The sequence below is a fragment of the Mustela nigripes genome, chromosome 3 (genome assembly GCF_022355385.1).
Source record: "Mustela nigripes isolate SB6536 chromosome 3, MUSNIG.SB6536, whole genome shotgun sequence".
In the NCBI taxonomy this organism is placed as follows: domain Eukaryota; kingdom Metazoa; phylum Chordata; class Mammalia; order Carnivora; family Mustelidae; genus Mustela; species Mustela nigripes.
Genome location: NC_081559.1, coordinates 137,562,763 through 137,578,328, shown reverse-complemented (window position 1 = coordinate 137,578,328; position 15,566 = coordinate 137,562,763). Strand labels below are relative to the sequence as shown.

General features: G+C 40.5%; 1 protein-coding gene across 1 annotated transcript in view; it reads right to left on the bottom strand.

Annotated features, from left to right (window-relative positions):
• Window positions 1-15,566, bottom strand: part of KCNB2 (potassium voltage-gated channel subfamily B member 2) — a 399,688-nt gene that overhangs the window by 140,132 nt on the left and 243,990 nt on the right. The window lies entirely within an intron of this gene.

Below are 15,566 nucleotides of genomic sequence, written 5' to 3'. Positions count from 1 at the left end.
TTTTGGATGTCTAGCCTCCAAATAAAATTCTGTTGTTTAAGTCATTCAGTCTGGTATTTTGTTATGGTAGCTGAGCTGACTAACACACCTGTGTTATCATTTTTGTTATAATCATAAAAATATAAATTGATACTGTTGATTAAGGGTTGACTCTGTTGCCAGACACGAACTCAATGCAAATCATTAATAGGAGTTATTTCCATAAATCCTCTTGAAAAACTTACAAAGCAGATACTATTATTATCATCATTTTACAAAGGAGGAAACAGAAGATCAGAATAGTTAAGCAGCTTGCCCAAAGAAACAAATGCAAAAAGTGTCAGATCTGGAATTTGGGCAGTCTGTCTTCAGAGGCTATGTACTCAACCACTGTATAATGTAGTAAAACTGAATTATGGAACATGAGGGAGACTATCAGTGGTTAATTAAAAAATTAATTAAAGTGAGAAAAGCAATAAAAATATAATACATAATTTAAAATGCCATTTTAAAATGTAGAAATGGACATTTTTTTGCCAATATTTTACCTGGTGGAAGAAGGAGCAAGGCAATGCTCATTTCTCTGTTATGGGTTGTTGGAATCCTGCATTATCTTTCTTCCAAAAGCCATACTCTGAAATGCATCATTGACAATTGCCAGTTTTATTTCCTTCAGAGTGGAATGGATACTTAAAGACCCTTGATAAGCAAATTGTGTGAATTTGTGTCTCGTTCTGTCCTAGTCTGCTCAATCTTTTAAAGTTGCCATCTCTTTACCTAATTTGAAAGAGTTTTTTAAAAGCCACATGCCCTTACTGAATCTCTCTAAAACACTCAGTTTAGTTTTCTTTTTTAAAGTAACAGCCTATTTTTTTTTATTGTGCTTGTATTTCATGAGTTTTATATACTATTAAGTTGCATAAGTACAATAACCTCAACTGGTTTAAACAGGTTGGGGAGCAAATCCAACAGATTCTTAGCAATTGATCACTGGGTTTGGAGGGAGGAGGAAGTGAGTGGGCATCCTCTTAGCCCTGAGTGGTCTACAGGTTCTGGAACCACTCAGTGTATGTTAGAAGCGAATGGAGAGCCTTGGCTAATCTGGCTACTTGATTAAATGAAGAAGATTAAGAGAGCTTCTGCTGTAGTGATAAGCACCCCACCCCATCCCCACGGGTACTTTCAGAAAATGGCATCACATTCATTTCAACTTTGTATTCTGGGTTTTGATCCTTGTGTTTTCTAGGGTGACTTGCTGTTCTTGGGCAAAGCACTTAGCATTTCATGATTTGCTCCATACATCAATAGAAAACTAGACTCATTTTCTAATTATGATTAGAAGCAAAAGTGACAGGTACTTCTCTGTCTCTCTCTCTCTTTTAAAGATTTTATTTATTTATTTGACAGAGAGAGGGAGGTCACAAGCAGGCAGGGAGGCAGGCAGAGAGGGGCGGGGGGAAGCAGGTTCCCTGCTGAGCAGAGAGCCCAATGCAGGGCTCAATCCCAGGACCCTGAGACCATGACCTGAGGCCGAAGGCAGAGGCTTAACCCACTGAGCCACCCAGGCGCCCCTATGATGGGTATTTCATAAATGGAATGGGATAGTTTAGAGTTAGCAAATGCTTGGTATGGAAAGTACTAGCTTGCAGCAATGAAATACAATCTTTAGGCATAGATTTATTATCACTTTCTCTTGTGAATTTATATAAAATACTATACCCCTGAGCCCTAGGAGAGGCACTTATGGTAAAAAGGAAAATGGGAAAAAAGATGTCTGCTTTTCTTTAAGAGTCTTTTTCAAATGATTGGGTATTATTCCCTGCTGTTTTTACTCCAGTTCCTTAAAGACTGTTTTTATTTTAGGAAGACATAACCAATTTAAGATATTCAGAGTTAAGCAAATCAAGGTGGTCAGAAGACATCCTCAAGTTATCCTGACCCTGAGGAAGCCCCACCGAACTGATTATGGAAAACAATCTGCCCAACGAACCCAATAGAGGACGACAAGTGGAGCTAGCAGGACGGGGTGATGCTCAACACCCTCACAGCTGAGCCACCCCTGAGTTTAGTTAGCTGCATGGCGGGTGGAGACACCACCGAGGGGGAAAATCCTCCTGTTCCAGAAGAACATCACAATGCACCCAGTCTCGCCTTAACAGAGAGCTACAGAACCGCTGAGCATGGGGAAAAGGATCTTCTCGATGTATATAAGGAACAAGGCGTTGGGTAGTTTTGTCAACGTGAGTACTCTTCCTGAGAGCGTCTCAAACTCACTGAGCAACCTCCTTTAAGCCATGTATTTATATATTACTCATTCTAAAATTGTGGCTAAAAATAGATTTGGTATAAAATGCCTTAAGGATTATAAGGATTTATGCGTAAAACGAAGATTTTTTTTTAAACTCCAAAGATCTAACTAAATAATTATTAGTAATGAAATGTGATGTGATATATATATATACAGATATATATATATATACATATATATATATATATTTCCTTATATTATATATATAACATTTCCATCTGTATAACACACAATGAATTCTGGTAAACGTCATGCTATGTGTACCGTCAGGGATGAATGTCTATATTTTAAATAACATGGCCATGCCATATATTTTAAATAATACAGTTATAATGTTATTTTTTTGCCTGTAATATTTGACCTGAAAATCAAAGATAATTTGTGATTTTATAAACATAAATAGAGAGCATGTGAAGATGCGAGGAAAGCTTTTTGCTCTTCTTTTTGGTTTTGTTTTCAGGTTTTTCTTCCCCCTTTGCATTTAATTACATACGACTTTATTTTTGCAGAAAACTAGTGACCTTTTTGAGTCTGTAAGCCACATTTCAATATGGGAATACTTATGAATTTAAAAATGGAATTGCCCTTTTCAATATGCTCATTATAAGGAAAGGTCTCATTAAATATAAACTCCATGATGCGTCTCATCTTGCACCTAAGCCACGACGGATACACAGTAGGCGCTCAATAGTTACTGAAAGAATGAATCACATCTTCTCCACTAAGTTCCAGGAACTGCTCAAATCACTGCCACAGGAAAACAGGTCAATGGAGACAGTGACTTTGCCCAAGAAGACAGGATACTAGAAATTCTGGAAATACACCAACAAAACAAATGACTTACTATTCATGGCAGTGAGCTATAATCCCATGAAACAGAATGTCAGAAAAATACCACATTAAATGGTATCATCTTCTCTTAGGGCAAAAAAGTCTTTTAATTAAGAACATGCTTAAACCTGAGTCACTTTCCTTTCTCATTTTATCTGACCTGTTGACTGGATTAACGTTATTTTCTTCCTTGAGAAAGAAGGAACAAGAGTACAATATATTTTATGATTTCCTCAGTGCTCTCCTCACCCTCTAAGACGGACTTTATAGTCCCACAGAAATGCAAGAAAGTACTAACACAAATTTAGCCAGCTCTCAGTTACTCCGGAGCTCATGATTCAGCACGTGGGCTGTTTATAATTCATTTTATGCCTCCCTTTTCCCCACAGATTTTTGTTAGCAAGATATATGTAAGGAAGTTTAACTCATATCAAATATGGCTCCTTATTGGTTAGCACCTTTAATCAAATGTTTGGTGGTAATTAATTTCTACAATGAGATTTGGGGATGATCTGTGGATTTCAGTTATCCCTAGCAACTACTCAGATTATTTTACAAATTATAGCAATAAACCACATTCCCCTTACGTTGAAAATAGTTTAAACTGAGTGACACTGGATTGTGAAGTGTTTTTGTTTTTGTTTTTATTTTTAACTGTGAAGGTCTAACTAATGTAAATAATGAAATGTGGGCTGAGATATTGATGGTTTCTGTCTGTAGAACACACAATGTATTTTAGCAATATAGTCAACTACAGTCAGAAGTTTAAGGTTCTGATCTCCTTTAGCAAACTTGAATTGTACCTGCGCTTAGTGGCATGTACTTGACTTGGAAAATTAAAATGAATTAAATAGTCCACTCCTTGCAGTGGATTCTGGTCTGGAAGAGCCCAGAAACCAAATCAGTAATGATAAAACAATGGTAGAGTAGAGTACAATGGTAGAGACTACAGAGAGCATGTTACATGCTTAGAATGGGATATTCACCCAGCCTAAGGAGGTGAGGGAAGGCTTCCTATGTGGTAGGAAGTTGGACTGGAATCAAAAGTTGGTCGAACTTACCCAAAAGACCTATGACTTTCCAGGGAATGGATAGCATATGAGCAAAGTCATGGAATCAGAAATATTATGGCATATTCATAGAAACAGAAATCTGTTCCTACTCTTAGTATGCCTGGAAGCAAGTTTTATAAAAAAATGTGGATGATAATTTCTCATTTGTCCAAACAGCTGTGTGTATGGTTTATAGCACTGAATGAGAGGCAGGCTCCTACTCTTAAGAGCTCACATCTAGTGGAAGCAAACAAGTAACTTCTCACAGTGATAGATCGTGTGAAGAAAATATAAAAAGGTTAATGGGATAGAGAGTCAGGGGTTGCGGGAAGGGCAGACAGCTTTCGACAGTGAGTCAGCAAGAGCTGCTCTGAGAAGGCAACACGGGACCATGAAGACCCAGGGATTTCACTGGATTATGTGGGAAGAGATTTCCCGAGCAGGGAGACTGCACTCACAAAGGCTCAGAGGTAGGGATAAACCTGGATATAGAAGGCTCAGAGAGATGAGTAGTTTGTCTACAGAACAGCGAGAGGAGGTGAGAATGGCAGGAGAGAAGCCTGCAAGAGGACAGCGCCTAGGTCAGTCCTGGAGGGCCCTGTGGCCCAGGGCAGGGGTTAGACTCCACAGGAAGACCCTGACAGAATAAGAGAGACGTGAGCTGACGTGTGCTCTAAAAAGGTCACCACTGCTGCTCTGTGGGGAATAAATTACAGGGAAGAGGAGGAAAGTAGAAGCTCAGGGTCCCTGTAGGAGGCTAGAAATGATGGTGGCTTGAATATTTTGTAAAGTGGAAACAAACAGAGCCTCATAAGCTGTTTGTAAGTTTCTAGAACCTATTGTAGGAAAGAGTTTTGTAAGACACGATAGGCGAGTTCTATCTATATCATAGAGTAGATACAAGCAACTGATGATGTTGTGGAAGGTAAATCTTAAAGTTTCTTGCAACTTTATTTTTTTAAGAGATTTTATTTATTTATTTATCTATTTGACAGAGAGAGAGAGCAAGAGAGAGAGCGCACAATGTGGGGCTGGATCCCAGGATCCTGGGATCATGACCTGAGCTGAAGGCAGACGCTTAACCGACTGAGCCACCCAGGTGCCCCATTAAAGTTTCTTACAACTTTAACTAGCTCTGAATTCAATCAGCGTTCTTAAGCATAGCAAAAGCATTCCCTCTTATGTTATAATACCAGTACTTGAAGGATTCTTAAACTAAATCTTGCCATCATATGTACAGCAGAAAAATCAAAAAGACTCAGAGAGAGAAAAACTTAATAGCTAAGCACTCTCCTCAAACACTCTTCGAAGGTTTTCAATATGAAATTGAACTTCAACTTGAACTTCACTCCCAGCCAGCAGGACAAATATTGGGAAAATTACTTGTGTGAAGTGGGTCTTACTCAGGAGTCACCCAGAAAAAGGAGATGGAAAGAGCCACTTAGAATGGATCACTTGGACGGGTGGCCATCTCATAAAAACAATGCATTGTATCTAAGCACTCCAGGCTTGGGGGGCGGGGATCTTCTCAGAGATTTAGATAATCAAAATGAAACAAGGCACACTTATACACTGTCCCCATCTTTAATCAATCTTAAATATTTAAATGGGTTGACCTGGAATTCTTAATAATGTGAGGAGCAAACACTGGGAATACGTACAGTCAAAAACTTCTTGACATCTTATACCAAGATGCTATTTGGAAAGGGTGGACTTTTCTACTGTGATTTAAGTACCATCTACATCAATGTGGATGGGACCGGAGGATATTATGCTGAGCGAATTAAGTCACTCAGAGAAAGGCAATTATCATATGGTTTCACTCATATGTGGAATTTAGGAAACAGATGATCATAGGGGAAGGAAAGGAAAAATAAAATAAGACAAAATCAAAGGGGGAGACAAACCATAAGAGACTCTTAACTCTAGGAAACAAACAGGGTTGCTGGAGGGGACGTGTATGGGGGGGAGTGTGGTAACTGGGTGATTGGCATTAAGGAGGGGAGTTGATGTAATGAGCTCTGGGTGTTATTTGCAACTGATGAATTGCTGGACTTTACATCTGAAACTAATGATACACCATATGTTAACTAATGGAATTTAAATAAAATAAGAAAAAAACAAGCACAATACTAATCATTATGGAAATTTGGTCTGAATGAAAAAAAAAAGATAATTTCTTAATGATTTGAGATTTACACAATTCAAGCACTGAAACAGGCTTAAAATTTGGTTCCATGTTTGGGAAGCTCTTAGTCTTGAACAGCTTAAATGTACAGATCTTCTCTTTGAGAATATTAACATTTTTGAGCAGCCAAATGACACTCACAGTCATTTTAGAGAAGAAACAGAAATGGAACAGGCAATTTGAAGTGGGATGCATATATGAACCCTGTAATTTAAAATGAAATTTATTTGTCAAGGTGGCCTCGGATTCTCAATCCCCCCTGAGCACAGATGGTCAGAAGTCATACAAGAGACTAAAAGTGTGTGGGCTGAGTGGGACAAAATAGTGTTTGGCTCCTAGCTCTGAGCCTGAACTACTACATTCCACATTTAGCTTTGAAAGTGATTAAATAACATTTCAAACATGGGGGCTTTGATTTACAGTGAAACGGAGGCTTTACAGTGCAGCTCTCTCCGTGGCAGCTGCTCAGAAGAAACGGGCAGGTCCATTGTCTGATCCAAGTGTTGTGCATAGTAATTGGAAGAAGGGTGCTCGATAAATGTCAGTAACAGGTTCAAACTCAACGCATGATCCTGAAAAGTAGTGCAGCATATATCGCAATATTGGGTCACTGGAGGGAGCAGCCCACTTTTCTACAGCTCTTCTGTATTCAATTTTGTGCTGAGCAGAAAAGAACATTCAGCCTGATTTTCCCTCTATATCATTCAGTCATTGCGGTTTTACGTGTTCTCATCTGGGACCTTTTCTTCATTTATCTGTATTTTCACATCCTGAAATTGTCAAGTTGTTTTTAAAAAAAAAGAAGAGCTCCACCGCCAGAGACGGTCAGATTTTCTAAGAGCCATAAAATTCACTAATTGAGGACTTTTGAATGAAAGCTATGGACTGAATTCTGGAAAAGGGTAAATGAAAATGAAGAGGTTGAAAGCTGGAGCACCATCCTAGAGGCATTCTGGAACTTTCCTGTTCGGGTCCTCCTTGGGGAACTCGGGCGCCGGGCAGCGTACAGCTGGATGGAGACGCTACGGGCAGGCAGGTGTCTGCCCGTAGACACCGTAGGCAGGTTTTCATTCAGCTTCAGGTAAGGATGTCAGCCAGCCTGTCCGTTCAGCCCAAAAAACAGGGACATTCTGTGTTGCCATTGTCCTGTGTGCAGTTACCTCCGCACGGCCGCATTTTATCCTTTGTTCCTAGGGTCAGCATTAGGGGGAGCTGAAAAGGGTCTCGTTCAAACAGAGACCACTGCCTTCATTTAATGAAGGCAAAATTTATACAACAAGGACTACAGCACAGAGAAGTGATGAAAATGCCGTTATCCTTTGCTTTGCAGGCTGAAGCCCACCTTTCTCCTCCTGAGCCTCTGATGATGCCCAAGTCTCGACTGGCTTCCATCCGGAAAGCAACAAGCTAGGCTGTGAGGGAGCCGCAAGCCAGCCAGGGGCTGGATACCTTCCAGCAGTGTGTGTTCTTGCCGAGGGGGGCAGAGGGAATCACTGCAGAGCTCAGCGGTCCTGCTACTTAGAACTGGCTGCCAAGGTATTACCTGGCTTCTTCCCCTCGCCCGCCCGCTCGGCAGGTAGCACTGGAAGCCAGGCTTAAAAGGGAATGTGTTCGCCAAGCCCTCCACTTGGGGTCTTGGCTTTCCAAGTGACCCAGTAGGAAATGAGGCTACTAAATTGGGCTGAGATTTGAATAGATTACTCTGTGATTGTGAACTTCACTGAATCAGAATATTTCTAGAGAAAGGAGATGTTGAATCTAGCTACCGTTTAATAGCCCCCAGATAAAGGGATGTGCATTCTTAACCTCCTTCCCGGGAGGTGAGGTAACCCAGCCCAAACTAAAGGATTGGTAGGATGCCAGAGGCCAATGGAAATTAACTTCTTTTCATAAATCTTCATTCTCGGGGGCAGTAAAAACAATAATACCTCTGTGTGCAAACTCATTCTTTGTTTCCATAATTAGAAAACTAAGCTATATAACTATTGGCTACGAAGCAGAGAGTATTAATTATAAATATCACACAGCAAGTGATGGCAGAGTATAAGGCCCGCCCACGAGAGCTATTAACTCTCACACATGCTATTTTAGACAATTCCTTTTTAGTCTAACGTTAGTTTATAAGTACAAAGCATGGAGACAGTGGCATTTCTGATCTCCTGTGCTAAAGAAATGAGAGCGGGGACAAAAAGGCCAGTTTCATTTCAGATGTCTGGAATATTATTATTTTTAGGAGAGGAGAAGGCTTCAAATGGAAGTTCAATCCTGGAGTTTTCTTTGGTGGAAGTAACAGATTACATGTTCAGTAACAAATCAGTGGATATATAAAATCCCAAAGACTGTACCAGCCAGCCAACTGGTATAATTTTTTTGTCTTAAAAATTATATACGTATAACTTTTTTGTCTTAAAATCAGGCAGAATGTCATGTGTGACTCCTTCCTTTTTCTACTTTTCACCACTGAACCCAAGTACTAGAAGTAAATCAGATATTTTCAGCCTGCGTCCATGTCCTGTGCATATACACACACAAACTATTTTTGAGTATTTCTGATAATATGACCATAGCACATATTCATTTATCACTTTTTAAAAATTGGGGATTCTGGCAATTGTTGGGGGGGGGGAAATAATCATGGTGGCAACAATGAGCTGAGACAATGCTCTTTGTAAAACCAATTTTATAAACCAAGAACAGGAGATGCGGAATGAGGGCGACTTTTCTAAGAAGACACACTGAATGCGCGAGGCCCTGACTTCCTGCCCTGGGCTGAGTCACCACAGTGCAGTCCTCCATCATTTCCAATTCCAATGACAGTCAAGTAATTTTTACCCCCACCCCCGTACTTCCCAAATCTCAGAGTCTCATCCTCTGATTTGCCAAGTGCCACATTAAACTGGTTCATAAAGTGACTTAGTAACACTTTGTAACACGCGAGACTACAATAATAGAACATACAATGTTATTCAGCAGTCAGCGGAGCTTCGTGTTTATATAGCATTAACTATTTTGCCTCTAGGTCCTTGAGTCACGGGTTTCACACTGTAGTACCAACAAACAAGATGCTCCTTAAATTAACCAACCTGAGAATTCGTTAATGTCCTGGTGCCACGCAGATTTAGTTAAACAAGGGAATTCATCTTGTTTGCTTTACCATGATTTCTGTATTTCCCTGTGAATTTTCTGAGGACTGTTGTTCCTTTGAAATCATGCACAGCGTCAAATCAAAGAATCACAACCAATCACAGAGTCACAGAATGTTGAAACTGGGCAGAATCTCATAAGTCATTCTAATCCCTTCTCATTTCCCAGCTGAGCAAGGAAGAGCTTGGGTCCGAGATCTCTCAGCTGGTTTGGTAGCCCCAGGGTGTCCTCTCTCCCTGGAACTCTGCCCTGCAGGTCTCTAACCCGATGCCAGGATGCAGACCTCATGTCCGGAACTTGGATGAATGCTTGTTGATCTCTGAACTGTACATCGTGATCATCACCCTTGTACTCTTTCCACAGCCGCGTGTGTCTCCCTCACACCCGGGCCCCACGTTCCCATCCCACAGATGTTTGTAAGGGATACTGGTTAGCAGCAATCATAGAAACACAAATAAGATGCTGGGAACCATGCTTTTTCTACACTGAAAAAGCCAAACACCAGTGGCATTGATAATATCCTCCTGAGATCCTGTTGCCCACACAAAGCAAACATATGTAAATAAGGACAGGAGGATGAATAAAGATCAATGTGTTTTTGAAAACACAGGAAAGAACTGAATTGTTTTTAAAAAAAAGACACAGTCTGGGATTTTGTAGTGTAAAGTGAGGGCTACCTGGCTGTTCTCACCTGTAGATCATTTTTTAAAAACACTTTCATACAGCCACCTAATTTCTGTCCTCTCATTTATTAATACAAGGCTGAGGGGTGGGCTGGTAGGGAGAGAGGCAAAGTGTTTTCTTGCTTTTTGCTCCAAGGCCAAGGGGCGTTGCCGTTGGATTGTTTACTGTGAGTCACAAAGTCAAGTCACGCATCTGTGTTTTTTAAGTATCTATTTACTTAAGGGAGAATAAAGACCACGCTTTTAAAAATACATGCACACATCCTGTGACTGAAGGGAGAGCCACAGTTCCTCTTCGGGCAAACTGTTTCTACTCTGAAGGAATTCCTTAAGCTTTCTCATTACGGGAGGTTCTACCAGAGGTCAAAAATTAGCAGCATGAGGGCCTAATTTGGCCGCACCCGGTTTTGCTCTATAGGTGCAGTATTCTTAAGGACTGGAATTGGAGTGTTTTTCAACAGTCCCTATCCTCACTCCTTCTCTTTGTGGAACCCACCACGACCTCCAGATGTCAGTGGGGGCCATTCCCTTAGGACTGAGTTTTCAGATGTTGTCGGCTCCAGGAGGATAGAAGGGGTTATGGAAGGCTCTCATTGTGCAGGGGAAAGACACCCTTCCCTGGCCCTCTTCTGCCTCCTTCTTGCTCTCCTCTGTCCAAGGGAACTTGTAATCTTGAGCTCAGGAAGTGAGGTTTGAACCGTGTCAAGAATTCTCTCCCTTGGTGTCAGCATTAGGGGTGCGCTGGGACTTCTCTGGTGCCTTCACACCTCTTTCCCGTGGAGACCTCAGCTGCTAACTGCTTCCACTCAGTCAATGCTTAATGTGCTACTCCCCCATCTTTTCACAATGCAAATCTGGTCTGAGTTGTTCTCTGCCTCTAGAACCTATAGGAAGTTGGATTCTCGGGGCCACAGTAGTAAACAACTTCAACAGGTCTCTGCATAGGAGGCTCTGGAGTGACTTAATACCAGATATTATTATTTATGCTTCATCATTTTAGTATAATTCTGGGACATCTATATGTATACATGAGAACTCTCTTATTTCTATGTTATGATTGATGTGATGTTTAAAATATACAATTAGAATGACAGAAAGTGAGGTAAAATGTGGAAAAAAAAGAGTAGAAAGTATAAATTCAAAAATGCCCTCCTTTGGTTCATATACAAGAGAAATGGACAGAATAGTATAGTCATGATAACTGCAAACTTTGGAGTCAAATTGCTTGGGTTAAAATGCTGGCTTCATGACAAGCCTGTGACTAACTGTAAGTGAGTTATTTACCATGCCTCAGTTTCTTTATCTATAAAATAGGGATAACAGTGGTATCAATAACATATGATTATAGAAGATTTTATGAGAAATGCATGTAAAAGTTCTCAGTACAGTGGCACACAATAAGCCCTTGATAATCTTTTAAAAAGATTTCATTTATTTATTTGTCAGAGATAGAGACAGAGCACAACCAGGGGGGAACAGTACGTGGAGGGAGAAGCAGGCTCCCCACTGAGCAAGGAGCCTGACATGGGGCTCGATTTCAGGACACTGGGATCATGACCTGAACTGAAGGCAAATGCTTAATCGACTGAGCCACCCAGCTGTACAAGCCCTTGATAATTTTTTATGATTATTGTTGTTGCTCTTTAGTACAACTTAATAACAATAGTTGTATGGTACTCCGTTTAAGAATTTCAGAAGCTTTAGGAGACTGCCACTCTAGATTCTCGAATTCCTCACTGACTATTATATCTCATATCAACCCCAACCAAGACCTTGGAATGAATGAGAGATTTGGCTAATATTTTAATCTAAATATTTTGGCATAAAAATATTTCAGCATAGAGTTCTACAGTTAAGTTCTTAAAATTCTTGGTACAGAATTCATTATGAAGGTGAACAGACGTCAGGAAAATAAAAGTGCAAACTGACCAACTTAAAATACTTGAAAAGCTGGAAGATCCTTACCTAACATCTGAGAAAATTCCATAACAATAAGATTTAATATTGGTAAGAATGGCTTGGGTAAATTTTAGGTCCTGCTTCCCAATTTTTATCAGCCATGTCACATCAAAAGTAAACAGTTATATAAAATCTCAACACCCTTTAACACCTTAAGGTATTATAGGCTAATAAGAAAAGAGATGAATAATCAAATGGCAAATTTTGCATCATGTTCTCCCCAGCAGGCCCAAATAGCCTTGACAGGTCTTTCTGCAGGATTTCATGAAGATCTTTAACAACTTATTATTCACAGTTGGCAAGACTAGGGGAGACTGTATTTTCTTCCACCCTAACAAGAAGTCAGCCTATTTTTATCTCATAGTCACAGATAATCAGAGTGGTTGGCAGGTCTGGGCAATACAAAGCGGGCTGGGTAAATTTTCATGGTGCTCTCAGCTCAACATGGCAATAGCTGAGTGACTGGCTTCTATCTATCAAAGATTTCACTTGACAGATGCTAAGAAGTGTTACCTAGGACATGCTGGGCCAGAAAAGATGCTAAGATTGTTAGTATCTTTTGTTACGCTTCCAGATTAAAACTCAAGCATGGTCCTGCCATTCACTGATTATGGCCAACTGGGAGAACTGACTGGAGAGAAAGGTTAGGCAAAATTTCCCCAGTCGCACTTAACCCTTGGTCAAGCATCAGTGACCAGCTAATGAGACAGCAATTTTTGAACCTGCAGACCTTTCAGAATGCCTTAGCTGACATCTCAGAGGCAGGAACTGACTAGAAATCAGCATCACACACCCACCTAAGCAAGGGTAGAGTTCTTGATCAAACAGTGGACATTGAATGTGGACAGTGTAAGCAAGGATTCTCAACAGAACATCCCCCACCCAGGTATTTATGCTAAATGGATGGGCCGATGTATTTGTAATATAACCTCATAAATTATGCAAGTATGTACCTCTTTCTATGGCAAACAGTGAATACTGTATTTATTTCCTACTAGCATACTACAGAAGAATCCAGAACAATGTCCAACATGAGCAAAAAGGACTCGGTGCTTAGGAACAAAAAGGAGGTTCCTCTAAGAAGTCCAGATAGGGAGGGTGAAGAAAACAAACTTAATAAACAACAACAAAACAGAATCTGAATGGCTGAACATATACTTTACTTTTTATGTTGGTATACCTCAAACCTGGGTAGCCTTGCCCACTTAACCAAGTGGTTCTGAACCAGATGAGGTTCTTCTCCTCAGGAGACATTTAGCAATGGCTGGAGACATCACTGGTTTCATAACTAGATGCTAATGGCTACAGGCCAGGGATACTGCTAAACATCTTACAATGCACAAGACAGCTCCCACAGCAAGGAATCACCTGGTCCAAAATGGCGACAGTGCTGAGTCTGAGAAGCTGTGATTTGACTCTTAACTACGGGCACCACCGACCCTAGATCTGGGCGAATCTGTTCTGGTCAGGTCTGCCAGCCAGTGCCTAAGTAGCTCATAAGCATCAGCCTTGCAACTTCATCTGGTCTGCCCTTGAACCTCGGTGCCTGGTTCTTGCTTCTCTCCCTATCCCACATCCCTGAGTTCCTCTTCTAATTTCCTGACTGATGTTCTGCCTGGTTTACTAGGCAGTGTGGTCTTAACTTTCATCTGAATCCTTTAGTCCTACACTTCAGTCCTCTGGGACTGCCATGGGATCTTCTTGATGCCAACTACTTATCTGCTCCATTTTCTGCTCCTGGACCTTTTTGAAGACTATAGGGATTGAATAAACATGTTTACCTCTTAGATTTGGGGACCTAGGCTTTTGGTTTACAATCCTATACCAAATGGTCTGCTCTGGCTGGTTCCTAGAATACCTGACTTATGACAATGGCTAGACTTCCCTCAGACCAAAATTTCTAACTACCCTCTCCTTGCACTTGTTCAGAATGCCAGTCCCCCTGCTCTCTGTCTCTGCTCTGTCCCTGCTTGGCCCATCTTCTCAACCATTCACTGAGATCTGATTATTTGAGAACCTCAAATCCCCATCTCAGGCTAATCCTTCAATAATACAGAAACTTTAGGCTGACCTCCTCATTATTAATACTTAGCAGATATTAGTTCATACTTAGAGAATCCAGAGAAAAATCATCTCCTTTAAAAATCATTTCATTTGATAAAACACAATTTTGAATGTTGAGGTGGTAAAAGTAGAGTTTTATAGCTCAAAGAAAAAAAGAGGAAGTGGAAATGACTTCATCTGCAGGCAGGTAAATTAATTATTTAAGAACATGCTACAGCAAAACTGCTTTTCACGAGAGCAGTTCTGTGAAAAGAGGCTTGGGTAACCACTGATGTTAGCTGTTGGAAAGGTTAATTACATATCATCTTCCCCCTTTTTATCATCATAACTTTTTGGTAATATATCCTTTCCTTAATTATACATTGTACGTCCATCTCCTGTGTGGTAACTGCTGCCTCAGACGACGTTTCTGGAGAAACCATGGATTCCAGCGAAATCTAGTTCTGGTCATATCTGTCAGCCAATGGTAGCTTTCTTCTTTGACAAGACACAAATCATTATAAACAAAGGTAGCTGAGTTCTATCACAATGAAAGGTTTTAAAAATATCACTTGGACTGACACAAGAACAGCATAATTTCCTCAGACGTTAATGCATGTTGTTTAACTCAATATGCATAGCTGTGTGGTTTGGCCAAGAACTCAGTTCAGAAACTTTTGTAGACCATGAATATACATGATTATTTTCAGTGTACTGAATCTATACAGATTCCTGAAGTGAAATAAGAAATCTCTCTGGCTCGAGTAATAAGAGCAGAGATCATTTATTGAGCCCTTAGTCTGTGCCAGCTAGCGAGGCTTTGTACACGATTATCCCCTTTAATCCCCACGATGGTTTTATGGAATAGATGTTATTATTATCCTTATTTTACAGAGTGAGGAGGGAAAGCTTCAAGAAGGAGCTGGCCCAGGATCACAGAGCTGGGAAGCGACAGACATAGGGTTTAAATTTAGTAGCATGACGGCTTCAATACTCCACTGCTCCACTACCTTCCTTCCCACGAATTTTGAAGATTGTAGTTCCCTCTTACAGTGCTGAGGGACATTTTCTTGCTCTGCTTTACAAATAACAACACTCAAGACTCCTTAGACTGTTCTCCTCAGAGTTCTCCTCTATTAGAGATTACTACTTTAAGAGGCCTTTTCAATTTACACACCCACACCCACCCACCCACCCACCCACCCACACACACACACACACTCCCAGAGCTTATGTCTTAACAGGAATCATCAAATACCTTCAAGGTCTTTGGAGACCTAGATGGCACATGACACAGATGGTTACAGGTATGTGTCTGTGTCCTGGCTCTATGAGCCTAAGAAAGGTTTTTTTTTTTTTTTTTTTTTTTTTTTTTTTTT